Below are 8,084 nucleotides of genomic sequence, written 5' to 3'. Positions count from 1 at the left end.
CTCAGCCTTCTCTATGGTCCAACTCTCACATTCATACACGATTACTGGAAAAACCCATAGCTTTGACTATATGGACCTTTGTATTCTCTTACATGTTAAATAATAACACTTACATTTTCTATATATGACGTCTCATGTGGAAACCCATGGACAGACACTAGGGAGGCAGTGCTATGTGATATGAAGGGCATGACATTTGGAGCCAGAAGACCTGCTTCAATCTCAGCTCTGAGTGGCTGTGTACCCTTCAACAAACCAGTTGTATCTTTAAGCCTCACTCTGCCTTGGTAAAAGAGTTCGGAATAATACTCCCTGTCAGACGATGATAGGTTTTAAAGTATTTCATAAACTGTAAAGCACTGTACAAATATTAGTTATTATGTTAACACCATGAGAATGTTTGAAAAAAGAAAACAACACGTCGCTAGTGAAATCTGAAGAGCTTTTTAATTTGGGAATTGTTGCCAACACCATTAAGAACTTAGACACACTGTACTAAATTTAGCTTAAAACAAACAAAAAAATGAAATGTGATTCAACCCCCCAAAAGATGTATCTCATTATACATGAAGAAAGGACTCTGAAATAGAGTCAGAGAAACCTAGAGAGGAACATTGTGGACACATAACCCAGAAGTTATAGTAAATTAGAAGACAAGAGTTGCGTTTTTCCAATGTCATGCAGCATTGAAAAGGGGAGTTCTATTTTAGGCTTTTATCAAGAGACAATGGACTCCTTTCTTCTTTTTGGAGCCTGAACAATGCGGGTCTAGCACCCTTCTGGGTACTGCAGGTCAGATACAAGAGCCAGAATGCCTCACACACACCATCCATACACAGGAGTCTGTCTTTGAAGAAGAAATTGGTCTAATTAGAGACCTCAGTGGGGGCACTCGGCCACCACCCACAGCTTCGTCAAACCAGTGGATGCCCCTCCGCTCTTCTCATGCTTTTTTTCCTCAAAGGGATTTTGCCTGCTTCACCTCTGTACGTGACTTTTTTGGATCAGCTTGAATCTGATCTGAATCTAAGTATACAGGAAGCAGACTGGACAAAGAGACCATTGAGAATACATTGGAAACGATGGAGGAACATGGTGACTGATCAAAATGAATCGTAGTATTTGGTAAAGCAACATGTTGAAAAAATAAACCCGGACCTATAGTTCCCAAGGAGTGGGAGTAAAGGAGGGAAAGATTGGGAGTTTGGGATTAGCAGATGCAAACTACTATATATAGAATGGATAAACAACAAGATCCTACTATATAGCATAGGGAAAACTATATGCACTATCCTGTGATAAGCCGTAATAGAAAAGAAAATGAAAAAGAAAATATACATGTAACTGAATCACTTTTCTGTATAGCAGAATTTAATACAACATTGTATATCAACTATTTCAATTAAAAAAAAAAAAACTCTAAAAAAAAGCTTGAGATAATAGGGAGAGGGGAAAATATATGGATCAAATGATTGTTACTCTCAGAGGAAGTTTCCATGGCTGCCCCTGGTGAGGTGCGTCCCTACACACAATTCCAGGCTGTCACCCTCCTCTTCTACTAATGAATACAAACACTGAGCCTGTGACTCAGGGGCCCACACACCCCTACTTTCCAGAGCTCTTCCCTCTCTGGCATCATCCTTTTGTCCACTATTTGCACCTGCCATCTTACAGCAGAGAAAGGGTAGTGGTGAGGGTGTAAAATTACGTGTCTTAATCAGTTGAATCCCTGGTGTATATTAAGACAACATCCTCTATCATTCTTTTCAGCATGTGTCACCACCTGCCCATTCAACAGGTATATTCTCTACTGATTCTTATGTGGCCCTCTAAGTGGGCAGGACTGGACTTCAGTGACCCTCTCTCATGGTCCAGGCCTTTCCCTTTAAGCTCTCTTTTCTCATAGCCACCAAGTCCAAGCCTCTTTCCTTGGGTCTTTCTAGTGCATGCAGCCATGAAATTAAAAGATGCTTGCTCCTTGGAAGAAAAGCTATGACCAACCTAGATAGCAGAGACATTACTTTGCAGACAGAGGTCCCTATAGCCAAAGCTATGGTTTTTCCAGTAGTCATGTATGGAGGTGAGAGTTGGACCATAAAGAAGGCTGAGCACTGAAGAATTGATTCTTTCTGACTGTGTTGTTGGAGAAGATTCTTGAGAGTCCATTGCACTGTAAGGAGATCAAACTAGTCAATGCTAAAGGAAATCAACCCTGAATACGCTTTTGAAGGACTGATGCTAAAGCTGAAGCTCCAATACTTTGGCCACCTGATGCGAAGAGCTGACTCATTGGAAAAGACCCTGATGCTGGGAAAGATTGAAGGCAGGAGGAGAAGGGGTGACAGAGGATGAGGTGGTTGGATGGCATCATTGACTCAATGGACATGAGTTTGAGCAAACTCCAGGAGATAGTGAAGGACAGGGAAGCCTGGCATGCTGCAGCCCAAAGAGCCGAAGAGTTGGACACAACTGAGCAACTGAACAACAAGTATAAGGATAAGGTATGAGTAACTGATGAACTACCTAGTTAATTTCTCCAAAGAACACACTGGTAAGTTAAAATGAGAGTAATGAAGAAAAACAAATAAGGAATTGAGATAAAAATGGTATTTTTTTTTAGCATACTAATCCAGAATACTTAATTCCCATTAAGATATTTTCTGGAATAAATGTTAAATATCTGAGCTCCATTTCAGTGCCAGGATAATTACTACAAACTTCAGTAATAGAAAGATTGAAAACAAACTACTTAATAAGAGATGAGTTATATGCATCCAAACAGTAAAAGAATATGCAGCCATTAAAAATGATACTATAAAAATATTAAATTATATGGGAATACCATATCCTAAAGTCTAAGATACACATAGTTTGCTGTTTGACATTTCTGAAATTGGGAAGTATCTCACAGTCAATCTTGAGTCAATTCAACAGGTACTAAGCAGATGAGTAAGTTGTCACTTATTTTGCCTGGGCATGCAAGTGTGTGTGCGTGCATATTCAATTGCTAAGTTGTACCCAACACTGTGACCTCATGGACTGTAGCCTGCCAGGCTCCTCTGTTTACAGGATTTCCTAGGCAAGAATACTGGAGTGGATTGCCATTCCCTTTTCCAGAGGATCCTCCCAACCCAGGGATCAAACCTGGGATCAAATCCACATTGGCAGGCGGATTCTTTACCACTGAGCCACCAGGGAAGCCTTAGCTGTATGTTATCTGTTTCTGTTATCTGTGTGCCACTTCAGTTGAGCTATTTGTAATAGTACCACCATATATGTTTCATTTTTAACGTCTGCACTTCTAATTGTAATTTTAGTTGTCATTTTAATTGTCTACAAATACACTTTGATACTACTTTGACATGTAAAATATTGTGTGCACAGAAGATTGTGTCTGGCTGCATATCAGATGATACAATTAAAGGCACTAAAAATAGTCAAATCTTAGGAATACAGGACAGAATTTTCCAAGCCAGGAGAAGCTAGTCTGGCTGATTCATACAGCATGGAGGACCCTCACTCAAGCACTAATTTATCAAAAGCTTCTGACTGACTTTCAAGAGAAGCTGTTTAACTTTCATTTATTTATAATACACGTAAGAAAACAACAAAACTAAATAGAGTGAAAAGAAAACCTATATGGCTTTTGGGGTCTTTTGATTTGCCTCAAAAATTTAATATCAACCCTAAGAGTGGGGAAACATCAAGATAAAGATCCCATGTTATGAGAAGTGTCATGTCACTGGGAAAAAATGCAGAACTATTGATGGCCAGCAAAAATGTATGACTATGAATGATGGACACCACATTCTTTCATTTTTTCCCTTACGGAATGGAAATGTCCCTAAGATTATTCTATGCCTGTCCCACCACTGTAATTTGGAAGTAAATAACTTTACTTATAGTTTAGTAGGTCCACAGATAGAAAAGAAGTCTGCCCCACAATGAAACATACCCAGCTCACACCTACTTGATTTAGGTGATTTACACAATGAGACTTAGGACTTCTGAGCCAATAATCCTTAGATGTAAGTTTTACGCTTACACTGATGGTATGATAAGTTGAGACTTGGGAGGATATTGGGATAGGATATAGGTTGGATGTGAATTTTGGGGGGCAAGAAGATGGACTGTGGTAAGCTGAAAAAAGATGCCACTCCCCCCAAATGTGTATTTTCTTTCTAATCCTCAGAACCTGTGAATAATACCTCATGTGGCAAAATAGTGATTATTACCTTAGATGGCAAAAAATGTGATTAAATAAAGGATCTTGAGACTAGGTGTTTAGCTTGGGTTATTTTAGTGGGCCCTAACATTTTCACAACTATGCTTATTCAGGAGGGGCAGAGGGAATTTTGAGATAGACACACACATACAGTGGAGAAGGCACTATGAAGATGAAGGCGGAGTTTTGCAAGTGACATAGCAAAAATCCAATGAACAGCTGCATCCTCCATAGGCTAGAGGAGGCAAGGAACAGTTTCTGCCTAGAATCTCAGGGGACAGTTCAGTCCTGTCAAAAGACTTGATTTTAGACTTCTGGCCTCCAGAACTGTGATATAATAAATTTCTATTGTTTTAAATTATCAAGTTTGTGGTAATCTGTTTCAGTAGCCAGCCCCAGGAAATTAATGCAAAAGACAGGGGCATATAATAGTATGGTATGGCATCATCAGGAGTTATGAAGGAGAAACTGTTAAAAAAAAAACATGTAGCACAAATGTGATTTTAATTTTAAAGTAGAAGAATGAATAAATAAACAAAGAAATGCATATGGAAGATAATATGTCTTGGTTTGCTTGGGTTGCCCTAACAGAGTACTATAAAATAGGAAGCTTGAAAAACAGAATTTTTTTTTCTCAGAGCTCTGGAGACTTGAAGTTCAAAATCAGAGTGCAGCATGGTTGGCTTCTGGTGAGGGCTCTTTTTCTGACCTGCAGTTTTCTTCCTGTGTCCTCACAAGGGGAAGAGACAGACAGCTCTGATTGCTTCCTCTTCTTACAGAGACACTAATCCTGATAGGAGGGCCCCACCCTCAAGACCCCATCTAAAACTAATTAACTCCCAAAGACCCTACTTCCCAACCTCATCACACTGAGGGTGGGGTGTGATTAGAGCTTCAATTTTGGGGAGATGTAAACATTCATCCTGCAATACCATATAACATGGTGTTCTAGGAAACTGAGAATTTACGTGATATTTAATCACATTCTTTCATATGTATAAAGTGTGGTATAAACATTTAACCCTTTGCTGATATGAAAGGAGCCCTTAACCTTGAATTGATAATTAGACCTATTCAGGGTGGGGAATATAGTACTCTGTAGGAAAGAACACAGGCAATTCTCTTGCTTTATAGGGATTAAAGGGTGTGTTCTGAAAGAAAGAGTTCACTGCCATTCAGAAGTGAAACATTCTTTTTTCGTTGTTAATGGTGTCAACTTTGGATTTAAGAAAATTTTTTAAAATTTCCAGATAATCCAAGAATCACTAATGATAAGGAAATATGGCTTTGATGGGAAGGGATTAAAGGAATGAAAGAGAAACAGAAGGGGAGGCTGAGGAAGAAGGGTAAAGACAGGAGTCCCAGGGGGGCCAGTGGTATGATAAGGTCCACTGCCAGGGGACAAGGCTGAGCCAGCGTGCTAAAGGCATGACCACTACCTACAAAGAGGCACTTAGATCCCAGGAACACTTTGGAGCAGGTCTGGAGAGCAGGCTTAAAGGTCTCTGGGTGGGTACTTGACCATCATGCCTAGCAGTTACCAAAAGTCCTTGTCCCACCACCATGAAGTGACTTTGGGACATGCCTGGGTACTTTAAAACTGAAGAGGACCTTTGGGCCTTGTGGGAATGGTGAAGACAACCTTTGACTGCTGTACCGCACAGTTAAAATGAAGTCCTCAACTTGGAATAAAACAGGATGAATGTTCTTTTTCATGTTTTATTTTGACAGTAAATATGTAATACTGTAAACAGTACAAAAAAAGAAAAAGTAAAGTCCTATGAAATGACATAAAAGAGGAGTCTATATATCTACCAAAAGCCATCTGTTGAGTATCTTAAAAGAAGGATGAGGTAAACTTATCAATGGCATCATATCATAGGTAAAAGACTAGTTGGCTGGTCAACCAAGTGCTTAGCCCAGCGTTAGTTCTCTGAGCCCTGGGACTTTGAAATTAGGAGAGGCTGAAGATTAAGTGAAAACAGAAAATGAACTGGAAAAGTGAGAAAAGCTGATGGAGATAATCACCTCTACCTCCCAAAGAACAAAGCTTAACTCCATCACTTACAAAATTTCCCTTCACATTGGCTTTGGGGCTTTGTGTTGTTAATGATATCTCTTAAGCTCAAAAAAAGTATAGATGCCTTGTGATGGTCAGTGAGCTTCTGGCCTAGAGCAAATCACTGTGACTTAATTGTCTGTTACATGGTATAGAGAGATGGGTTAGATGTTTATGATGACACAGCTTTATACCTGCACTCAATCAGTTGGTTTGTAAAGAACATACATCTTCTCTAACCTTAGTTAGAGAAGGGTGAATGAACATGTGACACAGAAATGATGGAGTGCCTAAATCAAAGAGATATTAATGTCAATTAATACAATACGAATGTCAATTACATGTAAATAACAATGAATTTAAAGATACCTGCAATTCTTGTAGACTGCATTCAGCCTTGCAGAATGCACTGGGTGCAGTCAGATAGAATGAAAGACAAAACTGCCTCTGCCACATACTAGTTCTGCTAAGTTAGACATGTTATTAACCTCTTGGAGTCTTGGTTCTTTTGACCATAAATTGGGGGATAATGATATTTATCTCAAGGGGATGTTGTGAATGTTAATTAGGTAAAGTATCTAAAGTGTTTAACCCAGTGCCTTTGTAAATCCAGTCCCTGTTGTTCTTTGATCTGCATCACCAAATATGAGCTTTGTCAAATTGCAAGTCTACAAGGGAAAAAGGCTCTGGGGCAAGGTGGTTTCTCCTGTCATCATTAAATCATGCTTACTGTTTACTCTTAAGATGAGTCTTGGCTGCTGCTTTGTCTCAGGCAGGGCAATGTGCCTGGACTAGTGGAGACCAAGCCAGGAGCAATAGCGGGGCTGAAAATTCATGAAAAGATAAAACTGCCACAAAGAAAGAGAGGAACAGGTAGGGAGCAGGGATGACATTATTAACTTGCAGCACAAGGCCTCTGGGTATGAAAAACATAGGCGCTGCTTCAAGCAATAATCACAAAACTCACAAAGGAGCTTGAAATTCTAGAACTACTTGGAAGTAGTAGACCTAAGCTGGCAAAGCAGGCTGAAAAAATGATGTCCTGAGATGAGCACCATGGATAGCTCCCAGGGAAGTCATTTTTTTTCCTCCCTGAGGAGGAGGCAACTAAGAAGTACTCAAACCTGTTTCATGGAGAAGCCAACATCTCTGCCTTAAAGAATCAAGATCTATTAAGGCATATTTGATCCCTAATATTAGAAGAACTTTTTACCCATTCGATATTCCTAAATATAAGTCAATTCAGTTCAGTCGCTCAGTCGTGTCCAACTCTTTGCGAACCCATGGACTGCAGCACGCCAGGCCTCCCTGTCCATCACCAACCCCCGGAGTTCACCCAAACTCACGTCCATCGAGTCGGTGATGCCATCCAGCCATCTCATCTTCTGTCGTCCCCTTCTCCTCCTGCCCTCAATCCCTCCCAGCATCAGGGTCTTTTCCAATGAGTCAACTCTTCACACGAGGTGGCCAAACAAAGTACTGGAGTTTCACCTTTGGCATCATTCCTTCCAAAGAACACCCAGGACTGATCTCCTTTAGGATGCACTGGTTAGATCTCCTTGCAGTCCAAGGGACTCACAAGAGTCTTCTCCAACACCACAGTTCAAAATCATCAATTCTTTGGCGCTCAACTTTCTTCACAGTCCAACTCTCACATCCATACGTGACCACTGGAAAAACCATAGCCTTGACTAGATGAACATTTGTTGGCAAAGTAATGTCTCTGATTTTTAACATGCTATCTAGGTTGGTCATAATTTTCCTTCCAAGGAGTAAGCCTCTTTTAATTTCATGGCTGCA

At 40.1% G+C, this 8,084-nt stretch overlaps 1 protein-coding gene across 20 annotated transcripts in view; it reads right to left on the bottom strand.

Moving 5' to 3' along the window:
* B3GALT1 (beta-1,3-galactosyltransferase 1) overlaps window positions 1-8,084 on the bottom strand; it is a 629,012-nt gene that overhangs the window by 136,086 nt on the left and 484,842 nt on the right. The window lies entirely within an intron of this gene.

The sequence above is a fragment of the Bos grunniens genome, chromosome 2 (assembly GCF_055505025.1).
Source record: "Bos grunniens cultivar Pamir isolate PY7600 chromosome 2, Bosgru_T2T1.0, whole genome shotgun sequence".
In the NCBI taxonomy this organism is placed as follows: Eukaryota; Metazoa; Chordata; class Mammalia; order Artiodactyla; family Bovidae; genus Bos; species Bos grunniens.
The sequence above is the reverse complement of the archived record's forward strand: the minus strand, read 5'-3'. Positions and strand labels throughout refer to the sequence as shown.